The sequence below is a fragment of the Schistocerca serialis genome, chromosome 3 (assembly GCF_023864345.2).
Source record: "Schistocerca serialis cubense isolate TAMUIC-IGC-003099 chromosome 3, iqSchSeri2.2, whole genome shotgun sequence".
NCBI lineage: Eukaryota > Metazoa > Arthropoda > Insecta > Orthoptera > Acrididae > Schistocerca > Schistocerca serialis.
Window position 1 is genome coordinate 99,609,820 of NC_064640.1, and position 13,605 is coordinate 99,623,424.

The 13,605-nt window shown below is 44.4% G+C and overlaps 1 long non-coding RNA gene across 1 annotated transcript in view; it reads right to left on the reverse strand.

The window, feature by feature from the left end:
• Positions 1–3,250: 3,250 nt before the first annotated feature.
• LOC126471537 (uncharacterized) overlaps positions 3,251–13,605 on the reverse strand; it is a 279,116-nt gene continuing 268,761 nt past the window's right edge. Inside the window, exon 3 of the long non-coding RNA XR_007586334.1 lies at positions 3,251–3,590. This is a non-coding gene — a long non-coding RNA (uncharacterized LOC126471537). The remainder of the gene's footprint in view (positions 3,591–13,605) is intronic.

The window sequence follows — 13,605 nt, forward strand, 5'->3', positions numbered from 1 at the left end:
CGAGTGTGGGTGCTTCACGCAATCATCGAGGCCCCCCAGTAATTGGATTCAACAATAACTAACACCTTTAGTAGCGACACGAGCTACGAGCCCTCCCCCTGCTTACGTCTGAATAAAGCTTGAGTAAATCCCTGTACGCAGCCATCCCAAAAGTCCAGCCTTAGTGCAAGGCTCACCCCTCTCTCTCTCTCTCTCTCTCTCTCTCTCTCTCTCTCTCTCTCTCACACACACACACACACACACACAACGGAGCTGACATTTGCACTCAGGTGATTCATGTGAAAAGGTTTTCGATGTGATTATGGGCGCACGTGGGGAATTAACAGTTTTTGAACGCGGAATGGTAGTTGGAGCTAGACACATGGGACATTCCACTTCGTAAATCGCAAGGGAATTCAATATTCTGCGTGAATTAACCGCAAAGATCAATGTGGTACGTACTACGAACGTAGCCGTTAGGACAGCGTGGCAAAGTCTGGCGTTAATGGGCTGTGGCACCATAATAAGGCTCTGTTTACATGGAATGGGGCCCACGGCTATGTTCTGTTATCTGGAGATCATTTGCAGCCATTCATGGACTTCATGTTCCCAAACAACAATGGAATTTTTATGGATGGCAATGCACCATGACACCAAGCCATAACTGTTCGCGATTGGATTGAAGAACATTCTGGACAATTCTAACGAATGTTTTGGCCACCCAGACCGCCCCACATGAATTCCATACAACTTGTATGGGATATAATCTATAGGTCCATTCGTGCACAAAATCTTGCATTAGCAACACTTTAGGGGATTGATGACCTCAGATGTTAAGTCCCATAGTGCTCAGAGCCGACCGGCAAAACTTTAACAATTATGGACGGTCACAAGGGTAGAATGGCTCAGCATTTCTGCAGGGGATTTACAGTGACTTGTTGAGCACATGCCACATCGAGTTGCTACACTGCGCCGGGCAAAAGGAGATACGACACGATATTAGGAGGCATTCCACAATATTAGGAGGTATCCCACGACTTTTGTCACCTCAGTGCATAACGTCTCCAAAGGTATGTACATACAAAATAAGTGCAAAGTGTCCTATTTACTATTTTCAACATTTCGTGGCCCTGTCAGTAACTGTATAAATATTAATTTTAATCTTAGAAATCAACAGCCTCAGTTGCACGGATTACCTAGATTTACCTAAGTTTCAGTCGGGATAACCCAACCTTCTTCAGAAAAAAAAGTAACTTCCGTTTGTCCATAATGGACATCGTCAAGCTAAAACTACAAATCCATAAATGATCTTCAGACTGTAAAAACTTATTTGAAACTGCCTTGGCCCCACTTCACGACCGCGATGCGGCAGCCACGAGTGCTGTACTGGAACTGACCGTATCGTCATGAGGCCCGCCTAGGCGGACACAATACCTTGCGCCTGCGCATAAACTGTGTGAATGATACTTGCTTGGACAAGACGCGAACCTAACTCCTGACCTTGAATTTACTAGTAAAGTGAAATAAAAGAAAGGTAAAGCTGGGGAAAAGAGCGTATATGTTATCCTGTGCAGAACGTACTTAGATCGACTGTCTTAACATGATATGATATGATACGAGGAAGACATTACGTGCATACAACGTGTGGCCCGTCTAGGAAAATTTTGTGCTTAAGCACGAAGCTTAATCACCTTCAAGAACTTAGGAGTGGGAAGGATAATATAAAGCCAACATCGTCATTATTATGACTAGGTCTAAGAAATTAGATGTAGACTTGTTCATAGGTTCATTCATGTCCATTTGTGTGCTAAGTCAATAGGATGCTCATGCGCTGTAACCATAGCTAAGCAAATGCTTAACATTTACATCTCATAAAAATTTAGACCTTTTCATAATAATGACGATGTTGGCTTCATATTATCCTTCCCACTCCTAAGTTCTTTAAGTTGATTAAGCTTCGTACTTAAGCACAAAATTTTGCTAGAGAGGCCACACGTTGTAAGCACGTGATGTCTTCCTCATATCATGACCAACGAATACTTCATAAATGTTAAGACAGTCGATCTAAGTACGTTCTGCACAGGATAACATATACGCTCTTTTCCCCAGCTTTACCTTTCTTTTATTTCACTTTACTAGTAAATTCAAGGTCAGGAGTTAGGTTCGCGTCTTGTCCAAGCAAGTACCATTCACACAGCTTATGCGCAGGCGCAAGGTATTGTGTCCGCCTAGGCGGGCCTGATGACTATACGGTCAGTTCCAGTACAGCACTCGTAGCTGCCGCATTGCGGTCGCGAAGTGGGGCCGAGGCAGTTTCAGATAAGTTTTTACAGTCTGAAGATCATTTATGGATTTGTAGTTTTAGCTTGACGATGTCCATTATGGACAAACGGTAGGTATTTTATTCTGAAGAAGGTTGGGTTATCCCGACTGAAACCTAGGTAAATCTAGGTGCAACTGAGGCTGTTGATTTGTAAAATTAAAATTCCTATTTAATACCTTGTAGTGACAATATCAGATTGTGCGGGAACCGGGAATTGGTACTAACTGCAATAGTAAATTTTACGACGGTTAGTAATCTAGGGTTAATGAGTAATAGCGGTAAAATTTTACTGCGAAAAAGGTAATACCACTGTAAAGACTTAATTTCTTTACTTTTTCTGCGGTTTGAAACAAAACAAGTGTAACGATATCGACGACTGAAATGCCAATTTCTAATATTAATCACCGGATGACTTTTGGGTATTCAGATTCTATGACTGGAGTTGGCATTTACAGTTCGGACAGAGGTAATATGACGTTTCACTTCGTTATGATTACCTGTTTTAAACAGACATGCTGCTCCATCTCCGAAAGACTGTTAGCAACCTGTTGGAGCACATACAAAACACTGCGATGACGTAATCTGTCCTGATTTTCCATGATTTACCGGCAAGCGGTAGTACAGAACGCACCTTTTTGTCGCATATCGTGGCAGGTTTTGCGTGAACGTGGGGGAAAGAGTTTAGAGGTCCGCACTTCCTCCGTATCAGCCACTTGTCACTTCCATGTGTGTGCTGTAGCAGCAGCTTCTTTTAAAATCTTTTTTCGAAGGCAACTGTCTTCCACGATTGCACCAGGTAGCGGCGAAAACGGCGTTTGTCCTTGCAGAAACGACGACATGCGGCGAATGAAAGCGACTACAAATAATGACACATAATTACTCTACTTGAAGATCCGAGCTTTCATCATAGTTTAATAAGAGGCTTGTATTTTTATTTAATATCTCAGTTATACAGAAAGTGTTGTATGTCTCCACACAAAAAATAGCACTTGTACAATGCAACCAATTTTATATTGATACAAAGTTGGATGAAGTACAGGAAAGGCTACTTCACACTCTGATGGGGAAATGACTATTTACACAACCAAACTTTCCGGCTGTGACTCTCAACAAACTTGCGCCTTATGGTTCTCACACATTATTTTCTACAGTACCCAGTCATATTCGCCTGCGCTACAAGAGCAGAAGTGAACAACAGCTCCGCAGACGCCGTGAAGCCCACCATTGCCACTCCTGACAGCACAATCCGCTCGCCGCGTGACCAAGAACTGCAGCACCATCCGCTTTCCTGGAACAGATTAAATATTACCAAGTTTTTCACTGAGCTTTGCTGTCCAAAGTAAACGTTAGATAACACTGAAAATAAACTACTGAATTTTAACATTTAATCATCTTTGATGGAGGCGACTGGAAAAAAGCGCAGGTGACGCCTGTATATAAGAAGGGTAGAAGGACGGATCCTCAAAATTACAGACCAATATCCTTAACGTCGGTTTGTTGCAGGATTTTCGAACATATTCACATTTCGAATATAATGAATTTCTTTGAGACAGAAAAGTTGCTGTCCATGCATCAGCACGGCTTTAGAAAGCATCACTCCTGCGAAACGCAACTCGCCCTTTTTTCACATGATATCTTGCGAACCATGGATGAAGGGTATCAGACGGATGCCATATTTCTTGACTACCGGAAAGCGTTTGACTCGGTGCCCCATTGCAGACTCCTAACTAACGTACGAGCATATGGGGTTGGTTCCCAAATATGTGAATGGCTCGAAGACTTCTTAAGCAATAGAACCCAGCACGTTGTCCTCGATGGTGAGTGTTCATCGGAGGTGAGGGTATCATCTGGAGTGCCCCAGGGAAGCGTGGTAGATCCGTTGTTGTTTTCTATCTACATAAATGATCTTTCGGATAGGATGGATAGCAATGTGCGGCAGTTTGCTGATGATGCTGTGGTGTACGGGAAGATGTCGTCGATGAGTGACTGTAGAAGGATACAAGATGACTTGGACAGGATTTGTGATTGGTGTAAAGAATGGCAGCTAACTTTAAATATAGATAAGTGTAAATTAATGCAGATGAATAGCAAAAAGAATCCCGTAATGTTTGAATACTCCATTAGTAGTGTAGCGCTTGACACAGTCACGTCGATTAAATATTAGGGCGTAACATTGCAGAGCGATATGAAGTGGGACAAACATGTAATGGCAGTTGTGGGCAAGGCGGATAGTCGTCTTCGGTTCATTGGTAGAATTTTGGGAAGATGTGGTTCATCTGTAAAGGAGACCGCTTATAAAACACTAATACGATCTATTCTTGAGTACTGCTCGAGCGTCTGGGATCCCTATCAGGTCGGATTGAGGGAGGACATAGAAGCAATTCAGAGGCGGGCTGCTATATTTGTTACTGGTAGGTTTGATCATCACAAGAATTACGGAAGTGCTTCAGGAACTCGGGTGGGAGTCTCTAGAGGAAAGGAAGCGTTCTTTTCGTGAATCACTACTGAAGAAATTTAGAGAACCAGCATTTGAGGCTGACTGCAGTACAATTTTACTGCCGCCAACTTACATTTCGAGGAAAGACCACAAAGATAAGAGAGATTAGGGCTCGTACAGAGGCATATAGGCAGTCATTTTTCCCTCGTTCTGTTTGGGAGTGGAACAGGGAGAGAAGATGCTAGTTGTGGTACGAGGTACCCTCCGCCACGCACCGTATGGTGGATTGCGCAGTATGTATCTAGATGTAGATGTAGATGTAGATGAAATGATGGGATAGCACTAACAACCTGCAAAGAGCCAGTTTTATGACGCTCTTGAGAAAAGGAAACTAGATGAATAACTCGAAACCAAAACTAGACTGTTTGTACGTCAAACAAAAGCACTAGAGGACGTGTGATTCTTGAGTTTCTACCGGCGTATTTGTTGATCGAACAGTCCACGGATGAGCCGGTCGGGGAGGCCGAGCGGTTCTAGGCGCTACAGTCTGGAATACAGTCTGGAACCGCGCGACCGCTACGGTCGCAGGTTCGAACTCTGCCTCGGGCATGGATGTGTGTGATGTCCTTAGTTTAGTTAGGTTTAAGTAGTTCTACGTTCTAGGGGACTGATGACCTCAGAAGTTAAGCCCCATAGTGCTCAGAGCCAGCCAGTCCACGGATGTACTTTCGGTTCACAGTGTACAACGGGCACAGTTTTTCGGTGATCATCTACATCTACATATGTACTCCTCAAGCCACCCTACAGTGCGTGGCTGAGGGTACTTTGTGTACCTGCATCACTTTCCCTTTTTCCTGTTCCACTTATATATGGTTTGCGGGACGACGATTGTTGGTAAGCCTCTGTGTGGGCTCTAACCTCTCTAATTTTATCTCGATGGTCTTTCCAAGAGATGTACGTAGGTGGAAGCAATATATTGGTTTACTCTTCTAGAAACGTACGCTCTCAGAATTTTAACAGAAGACTATAACGGGATGCAGAACGACTTTCTTGGAATACTGTCGAGAGATCTTCCACAAAATCCAAAGAAATTCTGATCGTATGTAAAGGCTGTCAATGGCACCAAAGTTAGTGTCCTGTTAGTCATGGACAAGACAGAAACTGAAACTGTTAGCAGCAAATCAAAAGCAGAAATGCTTGAAATCTGTTTTCAAATGTTCCTTTACAAAGTACTGTTCCAATTTAATCCTCGTAACAGTGAAAAGGTGAGTGAAACAGATATTAATGTCAGTGGCATTGAGAAAGAGCAGAAATCGTTAAAATTGAACAAAGCCCCAGGGCCCAATGGAAGTGATGTCAGATTCTATACACAATTTACGACTGAGTTAGCCCCTCTGTTAACTATAGTATTCCATCGCAAATCCCTCTAACAAATAGCCATGTCCTGTCGCTGGAAGAAAGCAAAGGTCACACTTGTCTACAGCATAGGTAGTTGAACTGCTGTGTGGGATCCACATTAGACAGGACTGACGAAGAACACTGAAAAAGTTCGAGGAAAGGGCACCTACTTTTGTATTGTTGCGGCCACATGTAGTAAGCGTTGCTTCACGCAGTGGAGAACGGCAAAACAGAGGCACGCCAGCGACCGAGGCGTTGCGAAGTAAGCACGCACAGATAGCCTTGCTGACAGCAGCAGTCTACCAACAGGCTGACGCAAGGACGCACATAGACCGAGCGCCGAGCGAAGCCTGGAGAGTGCTGAGTAAGGGGAAGTGAGGCCAGCACGATAAGTTACGCTGCATTATACTGCGGGAGTAATAACAAAAAGCTACCTCTGAGGGTAAAAAACGTCCTCCTGCCGGATATAAATAGTGGAGCGCAGGTAGCAACAGACAGAAGCCATTAGGAAGCAGTTCGGATCTGAGGACGGCCGTGATCCGTGTCCGAATGTTCAATCTTCGTAGGTGACGATTCCGGAAGTCTGTTCCAGCTCGCAGGAGTCATCTGTTCACCGCCAGATGTCAGCTTCAGCTCTGGAGGTCGGCCCGATTTCGCTTGGCACCATGGCTGACTAGCTACAGCGAGAACTTCTAGCATGACCGGCCGCAACGCGGTCTCGGTCACAGGCGCCGCCGGGGACTGACGCCCGGACTTCACGGCAACCCGGCCCCACGGCGCGTGGTCCGTCCATGACGGGACCTCGCGGACATCGCGACTGACGGCTTCCCAGCCGCCGGTGCAGTAGGTGTCGGCAGCTGACCTCACGGCGACGCGGCTCCGTGGGCGTGCCTGTACTGGGGCGCCGAGCGGCGACCAGTTCATCTCAACCACAGAGCATCCTGACTTCAGCGGAGCACTGGTGGCCTGAGGCTCCCGAGTGCGATCAGCGGCGCGAGTTGCGCGCATTGCCGGAGAATCTACACAGCAGCAGCCAGGCGGAGGGATCCGCAGGGCTGGGCAGCGACGACGAGGGAGAAATTGTAAAGAAAGTTCAATAAATAATTGTAAAACTCCACGCCGCCTCAGTATTTTGGTGCAGCCACTGTGTCTGCTGCTAACAAGTGGTGCAGAAGTCGTAACAGTATTACCACGGAATGGTGGAGAGAGTGCCACGAATACGATACACGAATTGGGGTGGCAGTCATTAAAGCGAAGGCGGTTTTCGTTGTGGCAGAATATTCTCATCAAATTTCAGTCACCAAATTTGTCCTCCGAATGAGAAAGTATTTTGTTGCAGTCAACCCTGATGGGGAGAAATGATCATTATAATAAAATAGAGAAATCATATCTCGCACGAAAGATTTAAGTGTTCGTTTTTCTCGTGCGCTGTTCGAAAGTGGAACGGTAGAGAAACAGCTTGAAGGTGATTCGATGAACCACCTGTCAGGTACTTAATTGTGAATTGCAAAGAAATCATGTAGAAGCAGATATCTTTGATATACATTTGTTGTTCAATCTTAGAACATATTCCGAGCTCAAATATTATGAGGCCTCTCGAACGAAATAAGCTCCTCCATGCAAATCAGCTTGGATTTCAGAGACATAGATCATGTGAAACCTAACTCGCACTTTTCTCATATGATATCCTGAAAGTTATGGATGAAGGCAGTCAGGAAGATGCAGTATTCCTCGATTTCCGAAAAACATTTGACGAGTACCACACCTACGCTTGTTATCAAAAGTATGGTCGAGTGGGTGGGGTATCACGTGAAAATTGTGTCTGGGGTGAGGATTTCTTGGTATGGAGGACGCAACATGTTGTCTTGGATGGAGGGTTTTCGACAGATTTAGAAGTAGCTTCGGGTCTACCCCAGACAAGTGTGTTGGGTCCCTTGCCGTTCATGTTACATATTAATGCCCTTGGGGACAATCTTAACAATAACCTCAGACTTTCCGCAGATGATGCAGTTATCTACAATGAAGTACTATCTGAACGAAACTGCCCAAATATTTAGTCTGATCCTTATGATATTTCAAAGTGGTACAAAGGTTGACAACTTGCTTTAAATGATCAGAAACGTAAAACTGTGTACTTCACAAAACACAAAAAACATGGTATGCTATAACATAACATCCGTGACTCACAGCTGGAATCGGGAAACTCAATCAAATACATGTCTGTTACACATAGTAGGGACATGAAACGGAACGATCACGTAGGTTCAGTCATGGGAAAAGTAGAGCATAGATGTAAATTTAGATACAGTGTCTATCACTGAAGTTGGCTGAACTTTCGATCTACTGGTAGAATAATAGGGAAATGCAATCAGTCTACAAAAGACTTGTGCGACCCATCCTAGAATATTGGTCAAGTGTGTCGGACCCGTACCAAATAGGACTAACAGGGAACATTGAATGTTTACAAATAAAGGCAGCACGAATTGTCAAAAAAAAAAATGTGTGTGAAATCTGATGGGACTTAACTGCTAAGGTCATCAGTCCCTAAGCTTACACACTACTTAACCTAAATTATCCTAACGACAAACACACACACCCATGCCGGAGGGAGGACTCGAACCCCCACTGGGACCAGCCGCACAGTCTATGATTGCAACGCCTTAAACCGCTCGGCTAAACCCGCGCGGCCACGAATTGTCGCAGGTTTGTTTGACCCGCGTATAGTGTATCAGAAGAACTGATCTGTCGTGAAGATAGACGGAAACTATAACGAAAAAGTCTACTAACAAAGTTTCAAGAACCGGCTTTAAATGATGACTGTACGAATATACTACAAACAGTATATATCGCTCCCGTATAGGTCTTGAGGACAATATTAGGTTCATTACAGCACGCACAGAGGCATCCAGACAATCATTCTTCCCGCGCTCCGTATATGAATGGAACGGGAAGCAACCCTCTGCCATGCACTGTACAGTGGTTCGCAGTATATAAATACAGATGTAGAAACATATGTAGATATAGGCAGCGTCTGCCACTGGAGGTGGCTGAGCATCTCCGTGACGCTTTCGTGCTTGCTAAATGATCTTATCTATCTCCTCTAGAGTCCTATATGGTACGGATCCCATTAGTCGAACGAATGTGTAGAAAACTACTTTCTTTTTTTGTTAGATTAAATTTCCTGAAGATTCTCCCAACGAATCTGTGTGTCATCTGCTTTACTCTCGATTAATTTTATGTGGTCGTTCCGTACTCCTTGATATTTTATGGAAGTAACTGCTTCCAGTGATTGTTCTGCAATTGTGTCATTAGTTATTCTAGGACAGTTCTGGCGCAAAGTAGGTCACCAATGACGTCATAGATGAGTCATGGTATTCGCCACCCCCACTGCATGGCCCCATTTGACAAACGCCAACTGACCTATGTATAAAATGCTGGGAATTCAAATTCTGGTGGGAAATTCAAAACATTGGTGGGAAATTCAAGAAGTAGCTCAATTCCACTTGTGTGTTTCCTATGGAAGTAGAGTGGTTGTCCTACGTATAAATCGGTGGGAAATGCAAGATGGTGCATTGTCATGCTGGCTGACCAGGAATAGTCGAACAGCCTCTATGATATCACAATATGAGACCAGCCAAACTATGAGGTCAGAATCCAAGACAGCTGACCAGGAATCAAGATAGCGTTTGACATGGCAACCAGGGCATACTGAAGCAGTTCTATGACGTCACAATCCAGCTCAATCTGTCGGGCTGTTTACAAAAATGTAGAATTCCGGATTACTGGGCTGGACTTGATGTATTTGGACAGGTTCTATGACGTCAGAATCCAAGTTCTGGAATACTAGCATTAAGACATCTGAGGCAAAGGATGCTTGTGCAGGTCCAGGCCTGTCTGCTGAACTGCTTGATATGTTTTCCCAGCTACTGCTGGTGTGTGGTCACTGCTTCTCCTAACTAGCATCTTTATTTAAATAAACACCAAGTACTCAGTAGTAAAACCGCTTCATAAAAAGGGAGAAAGGGATAATGTAGATAATTTTAGACCTATTCCTATGCCATCAGTGTTTGCAAAAGTTATTGAAGGGGCTGTGTATGTAAGGATAATTGATCATTTTAAATCATACGATTTGCTATCAAATGTACATTTCGGCTCTAGAAGTCGTTTAACAGCTGAAAATGCTATATTATCTTTTCTCTGTGAGGTAATGGATGGGCTAAACAAAAAGTTTCGAACGCTTGGCGTATTTTTTGTGTTGATCACAAAATATTGCTCCAGAAGTTGGATCATTACAGAATACGCGGAGTAGCTCACAGTTGGTTCATCTCTTACTTTAGCAACAGGCACCAAAAGGTAATTCAAATGGCTCTGAGCACTATGGGACTCAACTGCTGTGGTCATAAGTCCCCTAGAACTTAGAACTACTTAAACCTAACTAACCGAAGGACAGCACACAACACCCAGCCATCACGAGGCAGAGAAAATCCCTGACCCCGCCGGGAATCGAACCCGGGAACCCGGGCGTGGGAAGCGAGAACGCTACCGCACGACCACGAGATGCGGGCCACCAAAAGGTAATTATTCACAATTTTGATAACGGCTGTGATGTGGGATCTGAGTGGGGCACTGTCAAGTGGTGGGGTGCCCCAGGAATCAGTGTTGGGGCCACTACTGTTCCTTACTTATATAAATGATATGCCCTCTAGTATTATGGGTAGCTCTAAAATATTTCTGTTTGCTGATGACACTAGCTTGGTAGTAAAGGTTGTTTTGTGCAACATTTGCTCGGTTTTAAATAGTGTAGTACATGACCTCAGTTCATGGCTTGTAGAAAATAAACTAACGTTAAATCAGAATAAGACTCAGATTTTACAGTTTCTAACACACAATTTGACAAAACTTGACGTTTTGATTTCACAGAACGGGCATATGATTAGTTAAACTGAACAGTTCAAATTTCTAGGTGTTCAGATAGATAGTAAACTGTCGTGGAAAGCCCATGTTCAGAATCTTGTTCAAAGACTTAATGCTACCGTTTTTAATATTCGAACGGTATCAGAAGTGAGGGAGCGTTCGACACGGAAATTAGTCTACTTGGCTTATTTTCATTTGATTATATCGTATGGTATAATATTTTGGGCTAACTCTTCACATTCTCCAAGGATATTTTTGGCTCAGAAACGGGCGGTTCGGGCAATAAGTGGTGTGACTTCACGAACCTCTTGTCGAGCTCTGTTCACGAGTCTCGGTATTTTGACATTGGCCTCTCAATATGCATATTCCTTAATGTCATTTCTTGTTACCAATATTAGTATATTCCCAAAAATAAGCAGCTTTCACTCGGTTAATATTCGGCAGAAATCAAACCAGCATTTGGATCTGACTTCCTTAACTCTAGTGCAAAAAGGTATGAATATACTGCTGCATTCAATTTCAATAAGCTGCCACTCGGATTAAAAAATCTTAGCAGTAATCCGCGCGCTTTCAAATCGACACTGAAGAGTTTCCTCATGGGTCACTCCTTCTATTCTGTCGAGGAGTTCCTTGAAAAATTAAGCTAATTCTTATTGTATTGCTGATAGCGCTTACTTAAACTTATGGACTAACTTTTTTCAGGTTCATGAACATTTATTTTTATCTGTTATTATTTTTATGTTGTAATTTCATGTACTGACACGTTACATGACCTTGGAGATTTGCTCCTCAATTTGGTCCCACGGAACTTGACGTGTAAATAAAAAATAAAAAAAGGGCAGGGGAAGGCTCTCTGCCTCCACCTCCACACTGCACCACACCACCACCCTACGCTAACACTTGCCAGACGCCAACTGGAGCCACATCGCGTGTCACAGCCCACAGCCAAGTACTGCCCCCTCGACTCGACGCAACATGTGTCTTGCATGTTGTGTGGGCACTCTGAGAGCAGCAGCATAGTACCCTTCCAAGAAGAGATCATAGCCGAGTAATAAACTTTCTACTACACTAGGCAAACACCAGGCATATTGTCCACTAAGTGGACCAGACCTGTCGGGCTATTTACAACAGTGTGCAGTTTTGGTATATTGACCCAGAGCGCGAATACTAGCACTGGTTCTATGGCATCAGAATCTTGCTACGACTTGATGAGCTATTTATAAGTGTGGAATTCTGGCATACTGACCCAGACTTTAAATACTGGTGCAGTTCTAATATGACATCAGAATCCGAGGTGGGTGACCTGGAACACAAGATGGCGATCGAACATGGCTACTAGTGCTTACTGGGACAGGCTCCATGTCATCAGAATCCGAGTGCAGGAACACTGACCCTGGCCCTATGACTTTAAAGACAAAGTTTGTGCAGGTCGAACGCTGCTTTCTGGACAAAGGATGTCCTCCTTGGCATGTTTTTCCAAACTCCTATTCACTCAGAGATGTGTGATCACTGCATACTCTTTTCCTAACTATATGTTTGAATCTCTTCACTAGCGTCTTTATTTAACCAGTCACCGGGGGACGGAAAAGACCCCCGTGCCGCCACTCCGACTTATCCTCCTAAGTTAAGGTTCAAACTGTATACTGTGTAGTAGGAACACCTGCGTCTTTATTAAAACAAACACCACACAGTGGAAGATCTCGTATGCGCGCATCGTGAAGCTTAGCGACACTCTACCGCCATCGGTCTGCCTATGAGCCAGGGCAGTGCTGGCCCGCTGCCGCCGCTACCACCACCGCCAGAGGCCGCGTTGCGCTGTGTGACACTCCAAGGCTGTACTCAAACTGTCGCCAAACTCTGGCCACCGAATCCTGCAAGACGCATGATGCACTGCTATGGCGAGCACACTTACACTTCCGAGTCAAGAGCAGCATCCAGCACTTCATACAGTGAGGAACGCCATACAGTGCGGAATGCGACGTCCCTCGCTTCCCGCCCGATACAAGTCCAGCCACAATCGGTGGGCTCTGTGAGACGACACAGTTTTCAGACGTAGCCATAAGATTAAACGATTTCACATTGAAACATACAATAATTTTAGAACAAGGCCACGTCCTGTTGTGTTACGTTTGAGCGATGGCGCAATTCCGACGTACCATAGCAGGAGTAGACTACATGATAATGCAAACTGCTCGCTCGAAGCTCGCCGTATTCAGCACGACGTCACAAAGTTCCACATAAGGAAGAAACCACGTAGCGTTATGACTCCACAGACCGACTGCTATCGTCTCCAACCAAGACAGATTACATTCTCCTGCACGAGATAGGTCTGGAGCATCCGACGCCCCGACATACAGTTTGAATCCAAGCTTATGTTTACCTATTTTACGACAGGTGCTGTGTTCCACGCACAATCGGTATGCACTATAACAGAAGGAAATCTATTTACAGGACCTGACATGTGTCCACCTAACAAGTTTCTCTTACACAGAACTCCAAACACAATGCCCGCAAACTTTAAGACGATGCAGCTACTGCTTGGTACATCAAATGC